We start from the raw sequence: 7447 nt of genomic DNA, 5'->3' as shown, positions 1-7447 counted from the left end.
TCCCACCAGCAGGGTTTCGTTTTATTATTTAAATATTCACTTGGGCTCGGGAGTACCTCTGGGAGATGCAGTTTGTTTCAGCGAGGAGGAGGGTGACCCCCGGCCAGCCACCGGCATGGCACGGGTACAGATGGAGCCATTGGGGCAGGAGGCAGTGGCCCCAGGGTCCTGCCATTCCCCAAAGGCTGGCGTAGGGCTGGGGAAGGGGGTTTCCAGCTGATATTAGGGGCCTATGCAGCCTACAAGGGTGGTGAGCCCCACTTTGGGCCTTTTCCAAATGAAACCCACTGATGTTGGCATTTCTCTGGTCCAGGGATGCTCACACCCGGAGCTGGGTGCAGGTGAAGGGGAGCAGGGAGGGCTGCAGAAAGCTGTTCTCCCCTCCCATTCCACCTGGAGAATGAGCAGCAAAAGGTGAATTTCGGTCCTAAAAAAAGAACTGATAGCAAACAAGCAGCGCCGTGGTTTGGCAGCGCCGCCTGAGGTTTGGGCTGAGGATGGTTCGCTCGTTGTTGGGCACCGAACCCAACACAAAGGCAACCTCCAAGAGGACAGGTTTCTGCAGGGAGGCCCTGGAGACCTTCCACCTGGCTCCTGGCCTCGGTTGACCATGGCCCCGCACCGAGCCCACCGCTGGGCCCTCCTCATCTCTGGATCTTCCATGCTGAAGATGGTTCTGGGAAACACGTTGCCTTCAGCTCGGTGCTTCTTCTGGACGTGGTCCTGGGCACCCTGCTCTGGGTGGCCCTGATTGAGCTTGGGGTTGGACCAGACGACCTCCAGAGGTCCCTTCCAACCTCAACAGTTTTGTGATTTTTGTGTTCCTCCTGCCAGGCCCGGCTGGCGGACCAGAGCTGCAGCGGGACCCACCTGCATTTATCGCAGAAGAAACAGTGCCATCTACTGACCTGACTAACCCTGTTCCTAGAAAGCGAGGGGTGGATGCTTATCTCCCTTACGCCAGCCAGCTCTTGGGGTCATGCCAGCTTGAGAACTGCCCGTGGAGCCACACCAGTGGGGCAAACCTACAAGTCACCCATGTGCTGGGCTGGGGCACCCCTGGGAGAAGGGCTGGAGTGTACGGTGCTGCTCGCTGCCAGCCAGCAGAATTTAATTGGCCTTTATTTTTTTTGCTGTAATTAATGAACAAAGCTAAACCCATTCAACAGGCTGCTTTTCAAGGGCTATCCCCCCTCCCATGCCGTTTTTTGGTATATTTTTTTCTCCCCGATTTTTGGTCCTACCTCCTCTGGGGCTGAGGGGTGCTGGAGGTGCCCCCAGAGGAATTACAGGAGAAAGTACCTTGGTCTGGCTGCCAGGGGCCGGGGCACCTTGTAAAGGTCCATCCCAGCCCCATGAAACCTCAGCTCCGTACAGGTCCCTAGGAGGCAACTACACTCAGCGTGCTGGTACCTGGGTGAGCTCTGAAAAGCAAGAAAGCGCTGACTTTCTGCTTGGTTCTGCTTTATTCTGTTCATGAGATGTATTATATATCGTAGGTGTGTGATTTTATTACATTATATTGTGTTTTATTGTGTTATACAAGAGACCAGCCCCACCTGCTTGGTCCAGCACCGAGGCCACCTTCCCACCTCGAGACAGGAGACATCAGGGGTCTCAGAAATCAGCAAGGCAAAAATCACTCTTCATATCCCAAATTATGGGGACAAACCATCCCATCCCTCTGTCCCAGCCACAGAAAGACCCCAGGACCCCAGTCTGGGAGAGCTCCATGTCGGGGACACGATCCCACCCCCGGCACCTCCCTGGGGACGTGTGAGTCACAGGGACCAGGTTGAAACCGGGTCAGCGTGCGAGTCGAGGAAGCCTGGTGGTGCTCAGCTTGGGAACTGCCCGCGGAGAGTAAAGCTCCCGATTTTATGATTTTCTGAGCTGACCTTCCAATAGCAAAACCATCCAAGCAGGAAGCGCATTCCTGAGGTCTGACCCAGTGCGGCGAAGTCCATGGAAGGTTCCCACTGAACTCAATGGACACTTGGCCACGGCCACAAACTTTTATGCAGCCAAGATTTATTTATTTTTCTCCCCTATGGCTTTGTCCAAGACTTCATCCCGCCAGGGCTCTGTCTCATCCTGCAACGAGGAAGTCAAATTTCTCCTGCAGAGATGTTTTAACACAGCAGATAACCAAATATATATCGTTAGAAACATTACCACGAATGTATATGTATATATAGCGTATATATTCTATATACATACAAACAGCCTCTTAAATGAGAGGCCAGCGTACAAGACAATCAGAGTAAACACTGTAATAATCCTAATTATGCAGCACATTCTGCCTAACATATTTATTTTTAATGGCAGTCATTTTAATAGCTCTAAGGCCCTGAATTAGTCCAATATGTTCTTAACTAGGTTCACTTTGAATACAAATGATAATGACTTTTCCAGAGGGTCCAGCGTCCTGGATGAGCTTGCTGCACGCTGGTCTACTCTGCTGAGTGCGTTTACTTTTAATAACAGGTTTAATGATGCACTCAGGGCCTAATAACCACGTTTAGTCACAAAGAGAAAAACCAGCTACGAAATGCTTTCCCTAAAAACTAGGCTACAGGGGATCGCCGCGCCGTTTGAAAGTGTTTCGGCTCTGCCCGCGCCGGGGCTGGGCGCAGCGAGGACGGCGGGTGCTGGGATTTTTGGGGAGGGTTTTGGGGCAGCTGACAAGGAGCCCTAGATATTGGGGATGAGGGATTTGAGCTGAATCTGGCTTCGCCTCCTCCCACCCGTGGCTGGATTTGGGGAGAAGGACGGGGTGGGACGCAAAGGGAGGTGGCTGTGGGCATCATGGGGCGCTCGCCGGCAGAGACGTGCCGGAGGGGAGCACGTTTGAAAATCACACCCACCACTTGTTAAAAAAAAAATAGAAAAAAAAAAAAAGCAACACAAAACCACCACCACAACCCCAACTCCTACCTCCAGCTCCCCAGCAGCAAGAAATGCAATCAAATCAAGCAGCAGTTGCTCTCAGGCCGGATCGAGCCATCACCACCAGTCCTGTGCCAGGCTCTGTGGGGTCGGGGACAGGTGGGACCCCTTGGCACATCCAGCTGGGCACAAAGATGCTCGTGCTAGCAGAGCCCTGGCTCCCCAAAACGTGCCTCCGGGTGTCCCCATCCCTGCTGTGTCCAGACCTGCCAGAGCCTGGGGCCGTGGCTGGACCTGTGCAGCCTCACACAGCGAGGGGATGCTCAGAGCCACCTCTGGCACAAGCTGAGACTGTTTTTCCACGTTCTGTCACTTATTGCCTGAGATAAAAGGGTTTTCTGGCAAAGCTGGCATTCCCCCAGGCATACGCTTCTCCCCCCAGGCTGTGAGCATCCCAGGGTGCTCAAATTGCCCCGAAACCCTCCCAAATGATCCTAAATATAACCACGGTGGATCTCGCCAAACTTCAACCCCGGTTGCAAGAAAAACACTTGCAAGGCTTGAACCCGCTCTAATTTGTATGCCTCCTGCCCCAAGGCCCGCGTGGAATCCAATAGCGTGTTGTGCATAAAAAGATGATGCCAAAGATAACCCTATTGCTAATAATAACCGTGGAATCCGTCCCCATGAACGGGCCCCATTGAGTGTCTGAACACAGGCATTCCTCGGTTAGGTTTTTTCTGCCTACAAATATTTTGTTGGAGTCTTTAAATACTAATCACGGAATTCAGGTGAACGCTTTTTATCTTCAAAGCGCTGCAGGAAAAAAAAAAAATATTTAATTAATTCATTAATCAAAGATAATTAAAGGGCACCAAATACGCCTTCCCAAGCGCGGGAGCCAGCCGGCGCGGCGCAAAAGCCGTGGCGGGGACTCGGAGCATCGCTCCGACGTGAGGCTGATCTTCCCGGAGCAGTGCCCAGGGCCGGATCCTGCTCGTTACCGGCAGCTCCGCTCAAGCTGTCGGCCTGACATGTGTTAGGCTGTGTGTCTGCCGCGCAGGAAATAGGGTTTGAAGCTCACAGCCAGGAGCACAAGCTCCGCTTGAGGCTTTAATGAAGCTGGGATTGAGTGGCGAGGGTGGTTCAGTGAAGCAGTAAATGCAAACACATTATCACCTGAGAACTCGCTCCAATTTCACACCAATTAACTAGGAATGAGAGACGAGGGCTGGGGCTGGCTGCAGAGATGGCTGATAATCCCGGGAATGGGCAGAAAAGGCTGGTACGGAGGCGCTTGTGCCAAAAGGAGTTTGTTAGATAACGCCAGGCCCCGCAGTTTTGTCTCGGGGAGCGAGCACGTCATTACTGGAGCTGCAAAACAAACATTTGCAGGAATATGGGTGTCTGTGAGAGCAGCGGGGGTGGGAGGTAACCGAGCGATAGGTGACTGTGTCACCCCTCTGCCAACGTGTCCCACAGCAGGGACAGAGCCCCTCAGGATGCCCAAATCTGGGTTTGGGTGGGTTTTAGGTCCAGCACAGTGCCCACAGCTGTAGCTCTACAAGTACTAAGCAGGTCCCCACAACGGTGCCATGAGGCACCCTGCAATCAGCAGCTTGAAGGAGAGCAAGTTCTTGGCTTTGGCTGAAATCTCATCTTTGTTTTAAAATACAGAGCCTACCACAAATGCGGAGACAAGAGCCCCTTGCTGGGTTTCACGCTGGCTGGAGCCCTCAAAAACAAGCAGGTGGCCTCTCTTAAAAATCAGAGAGAGGGTTTCTCCAGCCGAGGAGGATGGATAGCCAGAAACAGACCAGGATTAACCACAATTTCCTTCAAAAAAATAAAAATCACATGGTTCACCTCACTGGGAGCGCTGGGACTGAGCGAAGGTGCCCTCGCCCCTTGCAGCTGCCCACCCTGCCCAGTCAGTGGGCTAGGAAGGGACAGCTTGGCTTGGGGACAAACCTGCAAAGGGATTTAACCCTGCACCCAGGCTGGGGGATGCTCCCCCTGGGGTACCCCACTTGCTCCGGGGCAAATCTCCTGTATCCCGCACAACAGTGCGCTCAAACCCCGGTGCGAATCCACGGGGCTCTTCCTGCTCGCTGCCTCCAGCCTGTAATTATCTTAAAGGCAACAATTAAAACTCCTGGACGCACGTGATGGGCTGAGGGAGCACAGCGCGGCTAATCCCCACGAGCAGCCCGGAGGCTGGGATGGCTGCACCCCGCAGGGAGCTGGGGACGGAGCCCGAGCGGTGCCACGGGCAGCAGGAGGGATCCCCGCTGCAGCAAAGGGCCCCGTCCCTGTCCCTGCTTTTGCTTAAAGCTCTGCTTTAAACATTGGTGGAGAAAATGCCATTTTTCCATGTCGAGATGAGGTCTAGCACAGTTAGGTCCTGCTCCCAATAGTGCTGTGTTCACACACACGTCCTTCTGCCTCTCCCGTCCCTGAGCACAGCATCCCACTGATGCTTCGTGTTCATGTGCAAACACCTGGACATTGTCTGCCCCAGGAGCTGCAAAGCAAAAGCAAGGAGATGGAGAGTGCAGAATCACATGAAATACCCTTGTCCTCACCCCCATCACCTTTTCCCCCAGTCAGGTATTGTGGACTTGAGGAAGTAAAAACAAAAATAATTCAAGACAAGGTGCTGCTTTTGCTGGATGCGGTGTTGTAAAGGTTTCTAAGATTTCCAAAATTCCTAAACAACCTGCTTTGCTTCCTTTCCCAAAGATTAAACATAATTTTAGCTCTTTTGACTAAAAATGAGTAATTGGGACTTAAAAATAGATTGGAAGGGGGAGGGGGGAAGGGAAAGCTCAGATTATTTTTTTATTTTATTTTCTGATCAAAACCAGCTTATTTTTGGTGGAAAAAAAATATTTTATCAGAACCCAAACAAATCCAAATTCCTTTTCAATTAAATATGTAATTTCTAAATGCAAGCTAGCTTTTTTTTTCTCCTTTCACTTTTTTTTCTCTCTCCTTCCTTCCTAAAATGCAAATAATCAGGAAAAGTCCTCTCCTGAGCCCTGTCTGTGTCCCCAGATCCTGTCCTGTGCCCTGTAAATGCCCATCTGATGGCATTAAAACCTTGGGGAAGACAAAGTTATGGGGCTGGGGACACAGAAAAGGACATGGCAAATTCAGCTCCATCCAGCTGCAAAAGTGGGTCTTGGCACCCAAAAGGGCTGTGGTGGTTTTCTGGGAAGGATGGGAGCTGTCACCACCCCAAACTGGGGACACTTTTGCAGGCAGTGCGGCTGTCAGAGATGACCTGCAGGTTTGTTATACAGGCACTGCAGACCTCAGGTTATAAATGACAGAAATGCAGCCTCCTGTGTTTGCATCCACACAAAGACACACGTGCAGCTGCTGAGTCTTCCACACTGTCAACGCTGCATTGAATTCTCCTCAGCATCCCTATTGATCCCCACGAAGCCTATTTGCCTCTAGGGGCAGCACTAAGATCAGGTGGAGGTGCTGTTCAGCATCGTGGATGGCTTGAGAGCTTTATTTGGGGGTTGCCTTCTCTCCTGTCAGCATCTGACTTTTTAATTTGCTTTGCCAGAGAGTGTGTGTGTGCCGAGTTCCTCGCTGAGGCCAGGGAGGTGAGAGGGTTTCCCCAGCACCCTGAGCTGCGAGATCAATATTGACCACAGGAGGGGACTTACACCACTGCCTGCTCCTTCACAGCAAGGGTGAAAAAAATCTAGCGAGGGAGTAGGAGGGATGGACTCTTATCTCCAGATCTTCACATCAAGACGTTCACAAGCCAAGAAGTTGCTGGGCTCGATGAACACGGCAGCGTGGTATTCAGCAGCCTGCCTCGCACCGGAGATCAAGCAAAGCCATCTCCTCCGCCTTTAAAATGTATGAAGCTGGAAAATCTTAAGGGCATATAAACTTACTTTGATTGCAGGGCTGGTATCTTGGAAGTCGCATTCCTTTAATTTCCTTTAGCTGGTTGCTTTCCCCGTGAAGGACAAGCACAGGGTGGTGAGTTTTCAGTGGAAACTGGTTTTGCCTCATTTTCCACTTCTCTCCTGCTACAAGGAAAGAAGTGCAGAGCTCCGGAGGCCTGCCTGCCTCTTTCTATGCAGACAGAAAGGGCTGGGTGTCTGTGTTTAATTACAGCCTGAAAGAACTGCATTTAAAAGACAACAGCAAGCTATTTAATTAATACTTATCATTAGCACACATAGGAATGCCTAGCAGCAAATTGCAACAACAAAGCAACCCTCTTTTTTTTTTTTCTTGCACTTGGGATAAATTAATTTAAGGGAAAAAAAAAAAAGAGTAAACAAACCATTTGCACCAGATTCGAGATGACTTTTCACGGAGTGGGAGTACTGGTGTAGTAGCTATTACCCTAGGACAGCCGAGATCTTTAGGAGCAGGCCTTTCAATCTCCAGCTCTCCTGGCCAAGAACCTTATCTCCATTTATCCATCTATCTATCTTTCTATCTCGGCATTTACACCGGGCTCATCCCCATGTCTGAGCGCCTACTTGTCTTCATACCTGTCCATAAATTACACAGCGCCCCC

Source organism: Anas platyrhynchos, chromosome 4, assembly GCF_047663525.1.
Source record: "Anas platyrhynchos isolate ZD024472 breed Pekin duck chromosome 4, IASCAAS_PekinDuck_T2T, whole genome shotgun sequence".
Classification (NCBI taxonomy): Eukaryota; Metazoa; Chordata; class Aves; order Anseriformes; family Anatidae; genus Anas; species Anas platyrhynchos.
Note: the sequence above shows the minus strand (reverse complement) of the source record.